Below are 10498 nucleotides of genomic sequence, written 5' to 3'. Positions count from 1 at the left end.
GCCTCAGAATCCTTGCCTCCAAGGAGCCACCCGGTTTAACCCTTTCCAGGATGAATCTGTTTGTTTTCCTAGCAGTCCATGGTATTCTCAATACTCTTCTCCAGCTTCACAGCTCAAAGGCATCAATTCTCCTTCTATCCTCCTTGGTCATTGTCCAACTCTCTGACACATAACATGTGATTGCAAGGACCATGGCCTGTATCAGATGCACTTTAGTCTCCAGAGAGAGACACCGTTGCTCTTCAGTCCTTTAGAGAGGTCCCTAACAGCAGACTTTCCCATCGCAATACATCTTTTAATTTCCTGGCTGCTGGTGCCAAGAGTCTTGAATGTGGAGCCAAGCAAACTGAAGCTATAAACAATCTCAATCTCTTCACCATCCATCCTGATGCTGCAAGTTGGCCCAGTGGTGAGAATCTTTGTCTTCTTGACATTGAGCCTCAATCCATATTGGAGGCTGCAGTTCTTGACCCTCTGCAGCAAGCACTTCAGGTCCTCCTCAGTTTCAGCAAACAGGGTTGTATCAACTGTATAACGCAGATTGTTGATAGATCATCCACCAATCCTAACTCCACGCTTCTCCTCATAGAGCCCAGCCTCTCAGATAATCTGCTTAGAGATAGATATACAGTATGGTGAGACATCAACTTACTTAACAATAAACTTTTGTTAATAAAATTAAAGAACCTCTATATCTGAAAGAAAATCATTCACATACAGATACTCCCTTTCCAGGCAAACAGGTAGATTAAGTTACAATTTACATATGATTGGGGGAAACAGCTTCAAAGATATAACAGCTAATCTAAGAGATGCAGCTCCTCTTCTGATAAACAGAGAGATCAAAGAAAGGACACTAAGAATTCCAAGGTCAAGCAGTTATCCTTTTAGGCTGGAGAAAACTGACTGATATATCTATAGAGAATTCTGAACTTATTAATACCACCCTATCATTCCCCCCTCTTTCTGTATAAGTCTTATATCTATAAGAAAATCATTTGGGCTGATTCTTGGAGGAGTTATTTGTGGGGTCCCCATTTGGGATTAGAGGCACAGACTCTCTGGTTGCTTCATGTTGAACACAGGTATTGAGATGGAGAGGAAGGGGAACCCTCTTTAACTCATCATTGGTGATCTTGAGTTCAAACTGTATGCTTTCTTGTTCAGTTAGAAAACATTCTCATGGCATTCTCTAGACTGCAAGATCTTTTGTAAACAGGAATGCAAACATAAATTAGAAGACAAACATTAGGAAGCAAAGAAGGAGTGTTACAGACTGCTATTTGCTTTCCCTTTAGTGGCATTCTAATATGCAGGAACAGCATTAAATAGTTACTATACAAATAGCTATGGTGATGCACATTTTAAATTTACTACATTACTTACTATTGAACTTTAAAGACTCAATTTTGGTTTTACTAATTTTAAGTTACATGAAACGTTGTTTAGCAACTGTTTGTAAATATAAAACAAAGAAAGAAAATGAAGGGGGAGGGAGTATTTTTTGACTTGCGAGGTTGAGTCCAGTGGAAGTGTTTGGTTTAATTTTGCTTCCTTAACTAGCAGCCTTATCTCTGGAACAAGGCTCAGGATCTGGAACAAAACTCAGTGTTCAGGTTACCTATAGAAAGGGGAGCAAACCTAGAAAGAACAAACTTGTGAGTTACAAAGGAGGGGGGGGAAAAGGATTTCAGAGGTGTTACTTACTGGTATACTAGAGGAGATGGAGGAAAGTGGTTTAGGTAAAGTTTCTCATACACAATTTTATGGGCTTAATTTAAGCCTACTTCTGATACTACTTTAATTCAGAGTGAGGCTAAAGCACCTCCTTATTATAGTAGAGATATATTTCCTGACAAGGCTCCGTCGTCGACATCATTCCCATTGTCACTCTAAAGGCTTTCAGAAACTCAAACCTGATCTTTATTTCTTCAGATTCTTTCTTATGATATTGACAAGCATGGCCTACAAGAGACTTCTTGGTTTTCATTGACTTATTCCAGGGGCAGAGTTTCAAGAAGAACTAGTTTTTAGGTCTTTCTGAGACATGCACAGGCACTGTTGCCTGGGGTCTTCAATGTGTGCATGAGGAAAACAATGGGATGACAGAAGTCACTGACAAACCAGATTGAACTTCCTCCCACTCTAGACCTTTTGGTCCTCTTCAGATAAATCAGCAAGTCGTCATCCTTCCAATTGGAAGGCAGTTCTTCTAAAGAGGGCCTTTCCCAGGACTTTGGATAGCCCTTCTTCTGATGTCCTTGCTTTTTGTAATATATATTCCCCCTTATCTCTATCTGGTCTCCTTTTTCCTCTTGGAAATTTTTCTTGGGGTTCAATCATCTTTCCTTTGGTGGTATTTTCAAAGACAGCATTATCTGGAGGTGTCTGGCATTCTCGGTGGTGAATACCTCAGGTTTGATATTGACCATGTTGAGTTGAGTTTGTGCCAATGACTCAGTCCATCTTTTGTAGTCTCCTCTTCCTAATGTCAGGAATGCTCTGGGAAACAAAAGTCAGGTTAATCATTCCGATTCTAGCAGAGTTTTCTGAGCCAAAGTCCGTGTATTTACAGAAAACCTGATGCAGCTTTTCAAAAACTGTGGAAAAAAAACTGGAAAGGACATGTTGGGGTGGAGTCCAGAGGTGCTCCTCACAGCACAACCACTGGCACCTCTCTTGTGTTCCTGAGCAAGCAGAGCCAATCCCGGGTGTGGAGTGTCAGGAGTCTGCATGTCCCGGCTCCAGTCACCATAGATAGTTTTTTCTTTGGCTGTGAACTCTCTGGCAGTACCTGCTCTTTCACCTTCAAAGTAGAGGAAGAGGATGATGCTGAACACGTGTTGGCCTTGACCATGCTCTGCCTTACCTAAGGGGCCAAGGAGTGTAATGTGGTGGAAGTCGTGGCTAGGAACCATGACCATCGGGGATTGCAGTCCCTGTGGCCAACCTCAAGTTGTCCTGCCAACCCATGCTCAGCCTAGTTGACTTCCAGCTCCAGCCTCTGGTAACCTTCTGCCAGAAGTCAGGTTCTGGGCCTGTGAAGATTACTGGGTGGCACCAGATTGTTACTATAAGCAATTTCTGAGGAGGAGGAAAGTGATTAAGAAGACAGTGAGGAGGAAGAGGAATCTAAGTTGTGCCCTGTCCTACCTGCCAGGCACTATCCTTGGCCAGAGCAGCCTGTGTCCTGTGCCATGTACCGTGTTCCTGGACCAGTCTCAAGAATTTGAAGCATTGAAGAGGAGTTTTGGGGACAAGGGTAGAGTGGAGGCAGTGCTAAAACTGGTGCTAGGAGAAAAGGGGTCCCATTCTCCTTAGGGTCCTGCTCTAGACCCAGTTAATTGTGTCTGGGATTTTACCTTTTCTCTAGGGGTAGGAGGAACACTGAACTTCTGTACTTAGCCTCTCCCCCAACCTTCTCATGAAGATTAGAGGTCAATAGTTGAAGCTCAGGATTAAAACATTTTTATCCCTTTTTACATTTTCGGATAAAGGTTGAAATAAAATGGCATGTGCGTTTTTGCAAAAGAAAAAAACAAAAACAAAACCCAAACCTGAAGAGGATTCCCATTTGGTTGCTGCAGAAGGACTCCGGCCTTTCTTCTTCTTGGCCCTAGAGACTGTAATTTTTTTGTTCCCCCTGACACAGGCTTCTGCCATTTGGATACTAATTTGGCTTAGTGAAACATTGTTTTTAATAAAGTCTCTGGATAACTACCTAAGGGGGATATGGTTTAGCCTTGTTCTGAGCAGCCCTAGCGGGAAGGAAATAAGGTGAGAAAAAAAATTATCGAAGCTGCCTTTTTTCAGTTCTCCTGGCGAGTGACACTTATTTTAGGTTTTTATTATTAAGTGTCACTGGCATATAAAAAACCACTGGCTTGATTTGCGTACCATCTGAAAATTTATACCCTCTTTTATTTTGCCCTCATTGAGCAAGTGCCTTTTACATTCTCATTTTTATGGTATAGAATCTTAAAGGCCAATGGATACAGATCTTACTCAACTTTTTTTTTAACCTGTGGTGAAATAATGATATTTGCTGAATAATTTAAGGATCTGTACATTTTTTTACCACAACGTAAATAACATAAAATTGCTAAATTTTACTGAAATTAAAAAAATATTAATTTGGCTAAGGATAATATTAACAAACAGGCCAATTATGCAGAATTCACTTCTAACAGACTTTTTACTAGAATGGAAACTTTTGTTCTTACTTTTGAACAATGATCTAATCCTTAGATGTGATACAGGTACACAATCATCAGATACAATAACAATACAGCTTTTACTCAGATACAGTGCAAGTTTTACTCATTAAATACAACTTGTACTCATCAGATACAGCACAAATTTTGCTCATCAAATATAATTTTCACTCATCAGATACAGCACAAATTTTACACATTAACTACAACTTCTACTCATCAAATACAGCACAAATGCCACTCATTAAATATATCTTCCACTCAGATACAGCACAAATTTTACTCATTAAATACAACTTCTACTCATCAGATACAGCACTCATTTAACTCATTAAATACAGTGCAACTTCCACTCATACAATCAGATCTGATAAAGGCAGGCATCAAAGTGCTACAAAGAGCAAAGAACTGAGAGTGTCTGCTTCCAATCCTACAAAACAAAGAATGGAGAGCTTCTGCTTCCATTCCTACAGGTTCCTGTCTAAAGTACAGAAACCAACACAGGCACAACTGTGCAACAGATACAGGTTTGGAGTGAGCAACTCACACCAACTCACTCATCCAGATTGGAGTGGGTGGCTCACACCAACCCACTCACTAAGATTGAGATGGGCGCCTCACGCTATCCCACTTCTAGATTAGAGTGAGCAACTTAAGTCAACTCACTTGCAGGTAGCCAACTACCAGGAAAACTCATGAAATCCCCAGGGATGGCCAAAACAGACAGAAATTTTACTAAGCGCGCAGATACCAGATAAAGTGTATGGATTCGCAAAGATGATGGAGGATGCCAAGAATTGATCTCACAAAAGTCTTTTGAGACAAAAGGTCTCGGTAGCACCTTTGGACATTTGAGATACCTGTTCTTGGGGTCCTCCTATCCAAAAGAATCAGAATCCCCCAGCAAGCAAAACCAAAAAGTTGTTTTTACTTACCAGGTGAGTCTGAAGGTCCCTTTGTGGTCACCAAAATGTTCACTTCCAACTCAATGGTGTGCGAAAAACAAATTTCCAACTTTCCTATTATTTCTTTTTTTTTAAATTTTATTATTTGTGTGTGTGTGTGTACCGTCAAATCAGATCTGACTGGTACAGGAGGAGATTGTCCCTCCTTCCTCAGCTGAGCATCTGGTGGATTCGAACTGTGCGCCTCTGGGATTGCAGTGCAGCTTCTTGCCACTAGGCCACCAGAGCTCCCTAACTTTCCTATTATTTCTAACACCAGAATTTCGTTCTATATCTTCTATTGGGTTCTATGTCTTCTATTGGATGAGTGGGTTGACGTGAGTCATTCACTCCAAATCTGTATCTGTTGCACAATTGTGCCTGTGTTGGTTTCTGTACTTTAGACAGGAACCTGTAGGAATGGAAGCAGAAGCTCTCCATTCTTCATTGTAAAATCCACGAATCTCACAGAAACAACTTATTTATGTTAATAACTTTAGTATACCTTTTCAATCTATATGCTGGGCTTTATGAGGAAGAATGTGACATCAGGATTAGAGGAATACTCATCAACAACCTGTGTTATGCAGATGACACAACTTTGCTTGCTGAAACTGAGGCAGACATGAAGCCCCTTCTGTAGAAAGTCAAGGACTGTAGTCTTCAATATGCATTGACGCTCAACATCAAGAAGACCTACTCCTGGGTCAATTGGCAGCATCATGATGAATGGAGAAGAGATTGAGGTTAACAGCTTCAGCTTGCTTTGCTCCACAATCATTGCTATTGGCATCAGCAGTCAGGAAATCAAAAGACAAATTGCATTAGGTAAATCTGCTGTTAGGGACCTTTCCAGAGTACTGAGAGGCAACAATGGCAGTCTAGAGACTAAGGTGTGCCTGATTCAGTCTATGGTCTTCACAATTATTTGCTATGCATCAGAGAGCTGGATAATGACTAAGGATAATAGAAGAATTGATGTCTTTGGGTTGTGGTGCTGGAGAAAAGTCTTGACCATACCATGGACTGCCTAGAAAACAAATGGGTCTGTTTTGGAGAGAGTTGAAACCAAGTTTCTCCTGAGAGGCTAGGATTTTGAAGCTCTGTCTTCCATACTTTGGGCGTGTGGCCAGGAGGGACTTGGAGAAGGACATCATGCCCATAAGAGTGGAAGGACAGCGCAGGAGCAAAAGACCCTGAATGAGATAAAGTTATACAATGACTAGGGTAATTGAGGTAGGTGTATCTGAGTCGGTAAGACTATCTCAGGACAGGGCAGGCTTCAGAGTTATTGTATATCAGGTCACTATTAGTCACAGGTGACTTGACAACAACATAATAGATAATGACTTAAACTTGTGGCACAAATGGAAACATTTAAGTGCTGGGCTACTAGCCCCAAGAGAAGGAATTTGATGCTCTGCTGAAGAAGGAGGAACAATCTCCTCCTGTACCAGTCAGATCTGATTTGAAGGTACACACACACAAATAATAAACATAAAAAAATAAAAATGAGAAGGAATTTGAATGTACCCAGAGGTGCCTCAAAAGACAAGCACCATGATATGTTTCTGAAACCATATAGTGTCAGAATTAATAGGAAAGATGAAAAGTGGAGCTATATACTTGAACTCTACTTCATCTTTGGAAGCAGAAGTGGCATCCACTTCCTAAACAACATGCCTCCAAAATGTCTATGAACTTTGAAAAATGTCAATAGTTGTAGAGGGGCTTCAGACCTTTTGTTCATAGGGTCACTATGAGTCATGCTTGACTCAAAGGCACTCAACAACTACTTCATGTTATTGCTTCATTCTGAACTCTGTCCTGTCCTGTACCAAAGTCACAATCTATGACACACTCGAGCCCATTGCTGCAGTCACTGTGCCAATCCACCTGGGTGAGGTCAAGCATGAGGTCTCCTCCTAGCAACATGCCCAGAGTATGTAAGATGAAACTTCACCATCTAGGGAACATACTGGCTGCACCTTGTCCAAGACATATCTGTTCTTTTGGCAGTCCCTGGGATAGTCAGTACTCTTCTTCAACACCACAGTTCAAAGACATGCCTTCTTCTCTCATTCCTATTCATCAATTCAGCTGTCAGATGCATAGCAAGTGATTGAAAAGACCGTGATCTGAATCAAGTGAACCTTAGACCTCAAACTCACATCATTGCTCCTCAGCAATTTGGAAAGGCTCCAGACTGCAGACTTTCCCAGTGAAATATATCTCCTAATCTCTTGACTAATGATACCAAGTGTATTGATTGTGGATCCAATAAAATGAAGTCTTTGACAGTTTCAATCTTTTCTCCATCTAATATGTTGTCACCAATGGTCCAGTGGTGAAAATTTTTGTTCTACTTCATAGGAAGCGGCTTTGTGTTGTTTCTTACTGGCAAAGTTATCTTTCATGAAGTTCCTTTGTAAGTAGTGATCTCTCTTGTCTTCTTCATTTGCATACTATAGTGAGCATTTCTAAAATTTATACTTTAAAAGTGATAAATTTTTATGAGTGCAACATCAGATACATAGACTAAAAGAATACAATTGAGAACCCAGAAATAAATCTAACTATGGACAGATCATCTCTGACAAAGAGATGAAATCCATTAAATGGGAAAAAGTTTCTTTAATGAATGCTAACAAAACAGGATATATACTTGTAGAAAGTGGAAACAATATCCATGTTTGTTTATACACAATACATACATACATACATACATACATTAAAACTCAAAGTTACCTGTAAAATGTGGATAATAATGGCATCTGTTGTTTTTGTTGTTGGGTACATGGGAGTCAGAACCCACCCACCCATAGCTTACCCTCCGGTGGTTTTTCATAGGCAGTTAATCTCATGGGAAGAGATTGTTCTACTTTTTCTCTCAGAGCAGATGGTGGCATCAAACTGCGTGCCTTCTGGATTACAGTTCAACTTCTTGCTACTAGACCATCAAAGCTCCTTAAAAATGGTTCCTACTTTATCAAAAATGTTATAAGGATCTTAAACATGTCTTCATGTGTTTGTCTTCTGAATGTCTTCTTTGGTGAAGTGCCTGTTCATATCCTTTGCCCATTTTGTGATTAGGTTGTTCACCTTTATACTGTGGTGGTGCTTGAGTATTCTATAAATTCTAGATATAAGTTCCTTCTCAGCCATGTCATTACCAAATAATTTTTCTGAGTCGGTGGCTTTCCTTTTTACTCTGTTGGAGGAGTTTTCTGATGTGCATAGGGATTTGATTCTTAGAAGGTCCCATTCATCTACTTTATCCTCTCCTGGGGATAGGTTTTTCAGGACGCTTAGAAGACTGTTCAGATTAGCGCTTCTAGAGTTCTTTCAAGCTTTTCCCTGATGAAGTTTATAGACCTTGGTTTTAGTCCTAGGTCCTTGATCCACTTTGAGCTGGTTGTTGTATATGGTGTGAGGTGTGGGTCTTGCTTGAGTTTTCTGCAGATAGTTTTCCAGTTTTGCCAAAACCATTTGTTTAAAAGGCTATCATTTCCCCACTTAAATGATTTCATCTTCTTGTTAAAAATCAGTTGACCATAGGAATATGGGTTAATTTCTGGGTTCCAAAGTCTATTCTATTGATCTATGTGCCTGTCATTGTACCAGTACCACGCTGTCTTGATCATCACAGCATGGTAATAGGATTTGAAATCGGGTAGTGAGATGCCTTCTACATTGTTTCTCTTTTTAAGGAGTGCTTTGTTTATTTGGAGTCTTTTTCCATTCCAGATGAAATTGGAAATTGCCTTTTCCATCTCATTGAATAATGGAATTAGTATTTGTATTTGGATTGCATTGAACTTGTATATTGCCTTTGGTAGAATTGTCATTATCACAATATTGAGTCTTCCTATACAAGAGCAAGGTATATTCTTCCATTTCTCCAGGTCTCTTTTTGTTTCTTGTAGTGATGTTTTGTAATTTCTTTGAATAGATCCTTTGTGTTTCTAGTTAGATTTACTCCCAAGTATTTAATCTTCTGATTAGCTATTGTGATGGGTATTTATTTCTTAGGCCCAGTTCTGTATTCTCTTTGTCACTGTAGAGAAATCCAATTGATTTTTGTATGTTGATCATTTATTCTGCCACTTTGCTGAATTGATCAACTATGTCCAGTAGTTTTCTTGCTGAGTCTTTATGGTTTTTAAAGTATCATATCATATCATCTCATATCATATCATATCATCTGCATATAGAGATAATTTTACCTCCCCTTTGCAAATTTGGATATTTCTTATTTTCTTTTCTTGTATTATTGCTATCACTAAGACTTCCAGTACAATATTGAATAGGAGAGGTGATAGTGGTCATCCTTGCCTAGTTTCTGTTCTCAAAGAAAATGCCTTTAGTCTTTCCCCATTTAAAACAATGTTGGCTCTTTGGTTTGCATATATACTTTTTACGATATTGAGAAATTTCCCTTCTGTTCCTATTTTGGTGAGTGTTTTAATCAGGAAAGTGTTTGGGATTTTGTCAAAAGCTTTTTCTGCATCAATTGATAGGATCATGTGGTTCTAGTCCTTGCTTTGTTAATGTGATGAATTACACTGATTGTTTTTCTTATGTTGAACCATCCTTGCATACTTGTTATGAATCCCACTGGTTCATGGTGTTTGGTTTTATTGTTTGTTTGTTTGTTTTTTAATGTATCATTAGGTTTTATTGGCCAGCATTTTATTCAGGATTTTTGCACCTATGTTCATGAGAAATATTGGTCTATAGTTTTTTTAATTTTGGTGGTGCCTTTACCTCACTTTGGTATCAAGGATATGTTTGTATCATAGAATGAGTCTGGGAGAAATCCATCTTTTTCTATTTTCTGAAAGAATTTATGTTGAATTGGTGACAATTCTTCTCTGAATGTTCGATAAAATTCACTTGTTAAACCCTTTTTTCTTTTTTTGGCAGTTATTTTATTACCTTTTCAATTTCTTCTTTTGTAAGGGATCTGTTCAGGTATTGGAATTTTCTTTGTGTCAGTTAAGGTAGGTTGTGTGTTTCTAAGTATTTGTCCATTTCCTGTAGGTTTTCATATTTGTTTGAGTACAGTTTTTCATAATATTAAATTGTTAACCTTTTTATTTTAGTTGGTTCTCTTGTGACGTTGCCTGTTTCATCTCTTATTCAGATTATTTGTGTCTTTTCCTGTTTAGTTTTACTAGTGGTTTGTTGATTTTATTGACCATTTCAATTGTTTTTCTGTTTTCTGTTTCATTTATTTCTGCTCTAATTTTTATAATTTCAGGTTTTTTAGAGGTCCTAGGGTTTTCTTGCTGTTCTTTTTCAATTTGTTTGAGATATTGCGTTAGAGAGTCAATTATA

General features: G+C 39.0%; 1 pseudogene; it reads left to right on the top strand.

The window, feature by feature from the left end:
- The first annotated feature begins 2575 nt into the window (after positions 1-2575).
- On the top strand, positions 2576-3233 carry LOC102848689 (annotated as a pseudogene).
- The last annotated feature ends 7265 nt before the right edge of the window (positions 3234-10498 follow it).

This window comes from Elephantulus edwardii, unplaced genomic scaffold (assembly GCF_000299155.1).
Source record: "Elephantulus edwardii isolate Elephantulus edwardi_28Jun2011 unplaced genomic scaffold, EleEdw1.0 scaffold00602, whole genome shotgun sequence".
Classification (NCBI taxonomy): domain Eukaryota; kingdom Metazoa; phylum Chordata; class Mammalia; order Macroscelidea; family Macroscelididae; genus Elephantulus; species Elephantulus edwardii.
The sequence above is the reverse complement of the archived record's forward strand: the minus strand, read 5'-3'. Positions and strand labels throughout refer to the sequence as shown.